Source organism: Octopus bimaculoides, chromosome 15 (assembly GCF_001194135.2).
Source record: "Octopus bimaculoides isolate UCB-OBI-ISO-001 chromosome 15, ASM119413v2, whole genome shotgun sequence".
In the NCBI taxonomy this organism is placed as follows: domain Eukaryota; kingdom Metazoa; phylum Mollusca; class Cephalopoda; order Octopoda; family Octopodidae; genus Octopus; species Octopus bimaculoides.
Window position 1 is genome coordinate 49908103 of NC_068995.1, and position 3803 is coordinate 49911905.

A 3803-nucleotide genomic window follows, 5' to 3' on the forward strand; every position below is an offset into this window, starting at 1 on the left:
ATATATATATATATATATATATATATATATATATATATATATATACACACACATATACAACAAAAATGAACAGCCCTGGTTGAATAATCCTTTTGATATTCTCAATCATTTTCTCTTTTTAGGTTTTGTTTATTTTTCTTTTATTTCCACTTTTGTACCAATAAAGGAACCACTTCAGGCATTTTGGATCATTGAGAGAAGGCATGATTGGCATTTTATCATCTCGTGTGCGTGAGTGTGTGTGTATGTTTGTGTGTGTGTATGTGCGTGTGTGTGTGTCTGTCTGTGTGTGTGTGTGCGCATGCGCATGAATATATGCATGTCTGGAGGGTTTTTTATTAGTTTCTTCATCTTCGACAAGACTATTACATGTATGCATGTATGTATGCTTGTAGGCATGCATGCATACATATATGCATGTATATATGTATCTATATATATGTAAATACACACACACATACCTATATATATATATGTGTGTGTGTGTGTGTAAATATAAATATATATAATATATATATATATATATATATATATATATATATACACACACACATACACATACCTATATATATATGTGTGTGTGTGCATATATTTATAAACATATAAACAGATTTGTATACAGACATACATAAGTCTTCAGCAATATATATATATATATATCCCAACCACATAGTTCTGGGTTCAATCACACTGCGTTGCACTAAGGGTAAGTACCTTCTACTAAAGCCTCAGGCCGACCAAAGCCCTATGAGTGGACATGGTAGATGGAATCTGAAAGAAGCCCATCGTATATGTATATATATATATATATATATATATATATATATATATATATATATATATATATACTTATTATTGCAATGATATAATATATACCTCATAAAGGGAAGTTAGCATGCAAGTTCCCCGGTTTTATCCAGTGTATTGGTGAAGTACTAAGATGTTAGCTTCTCATTGATGCAAACTCTAACCCTAACTCTAACCCTAACCCTAACCCTAGGGTTAGGGTTAGGGTTAGGGTTAGGGTTAGGGTTAAAGCAAATTTAAAATGAAAAAAGCAAATAAAACGAAGAATCATTTGTTTATGTAGTCGGCACTTAATGTATATCGACTGAATGGACGTCAGTGATTGGTTGAAATTATCGAAATAAGACAATTTTTTACATGAAATAAATTCGAATACAAAAATATTTTTCTGTTCTATAACACAAAATAGATAAGTATACGAAGTTTGAAAGTCTTTCGGTACCAAAAACACTACGTAAAACATTAATGAAAAATGTGGCCCCCGTTTTAAAAAAGATCCACATTTACATATAAGAAAAGAAAATGGAGAACTCCAATTCCAAATAATCTCAATTCTTTACAAACTACAATCATTTCCATACTCAATTAATTCAAATAATTCAAACTTTTTCTCAAGCAGACAGACAGACAGACAGACAGACAGATATAGATAGATAGATAGATAGATAGATAGATAGATAGATAGATAGATAGATAGATAGATAGACAGATAGATAGATAGATATGTTTCTTTATTGGCCACACAGGGCTGAACACAGAGGGGACAAAATACAAAGTAGAGCTTTTCTTTTTGGGAAGAGAAGGAAAAGAAAAAAAAAGGAAAGGGGGTAGAAATTCGATCAAAAGGAATCGTTCAAAAAAAAAAAACGATCAATAGGGATCGTGTATCACAGAAATGTCATAGGGGGAAACAGATTAGGTTTATTCATGGTAACCTCAAGCAATAATGTCATGCAAAAAACTGCATTACAGTAAGTGACTCTCTTTTTTTCCTTTCTTTTTTTTTCTTTTTGGTTCGTAGGATTATGTTCAAGGCGGCTTTCAACCCATGCTAGCATGGAAAACAGACGTTAAATGATGATGATGATGATGATGTATACGTCTATTTGTGTGTGTCTATATTTGTCCCCCATCACTGCTTGATAACTGGTGTTGGTATGCTTACATCCCCTGTAACTTAGCGGTTCGGCAAAAGAGATGGATAGGATAAGTACTAGGCTTAAAGAGTAAGTCCTGGGGTTGTTTTGTTCGACTAAAATCCTTCAATGCAGTACTCCAGCAATGCCACAGTCAGATGACTAAAACAAATAAAAGAATATATGTGTGTGTGTGTGTGTGTGCGTGTGTGTGTATCATATACATACAGGCATGCATACATAGAGTTAGCAGAGTGTTGGGGTTGGCAAAGTGTCTTTTCAAAAACATTAGAGTGCACTGTTTGAATGAGAATCATCTATTCATTCCAGCAATCATATAGATCAAGGGTCAAGAATCTTTTCTATGTATTGCCCCCAAAATCGTTTCAAGTTTTCTCAGACTTCAAAGTGAACAAAAGTAGGTCAATAGCTATTAAAATTGATTTATAGCGTAGACAAAAATTTAGAGATGATTTAACTCCTTTTTTTTCTACTATAGAGGCACAAAGCCTGAAATTTGATGGGAGTGAGACTAATTGATTTTATTTACCCTAGTATTTGACTGGTACTTATTTTATCACCCCTGAAAGAATGACAGGCAAAGTCAACCTAGGCATAATTTGAACTCAGAACATAAAGCCGGAAGACATGTCATCAAGCATTTTTCCTGGCTTGCTAACAATTCTACCAGTAAAAATTAAAGGTAAAATTATGTTCTTAAGTCATGCCGACTCACGAGGGCCAATTACCTAGTTTTATGGAACATATATTCCCTACTTCGATGAGATGCCATCCGTTGGTGGAGTTCTCATTTTTGCCAGGTGGACTGGAGCAAGACAATGCATCGCCTGGTCCAGGAATCAAAACTACAATCTTACAATCTTTAATCCAACACCCTAACCACTAAGCCACGTACCTCTACAATGATTCTGCCAGCTCAACACCGTAATGATAAGAAGAATATTCTAATTCTTTTGTCATGAACTGATCTTAGAAGACCGTCACCAAACAATTGATGAACTTGTTGATACGACTGGTGTGTCCTGGAGCTCCTGCCAACAGATTTTGAGTGAGAAATTGTGAATGAAAAAAGTTGCAGCAAAATTTGTGTCTCTTGCTTATGGAAGACTAAAAGCAGTCACAACTGAATGCATGTCATGAACTGAAAGAACAGTCGGAAGTCAATCTAGACCTGTTTTGAAGGTCATCTTTGGTGACAAAAGCTGATGCTGCAGAATTTGCAGATGTGGAAGAGGTCAAAAAAGAAAAAAAAACGACAGAGGTGGTAAAAGTAATTCCTTTACAAGAGTTCCAGCCCTGCTTCAAAGTGTGTCTGGACCGATGCATTGCTTCAAATGGAGAATACATTGAAGGTGATAAAAGTGTAAACACATAAAACTAAGTGGATAAAATAATATAGCAAAATACCAGTTTCTTTTGGGTACCCTTTTGTACTCTAACCAACAATATTTGAAACAAACAGCTCCTCTATGTACCTTTGTGTCTCCTTTTTATGTGTCTCCTTTTTATGTTTTCTGATATTATCTTTCACATAAACCAGTAAATCTACTGAGTTTATGACATAATGTGTTACATATGGCTTGTTACATTTAACATGCAGACAATTTAATGTCAGGGCAAAATTTCAATAAATGAAAGCAAATCAGTATTTAGCATTGTTTGCTCATCAGTAATTAAATTCATAAAATTTTTAGGTTCAAAAGTTTCTGAGATACGAGAATAATAAAGTGTATATTAAAAATAGGCAAGTCAACAAATATGTCGCAAACACAGTTGTGGTTTACTATTGCATATATATATATATATATATATATATATATATATATATATATATATATA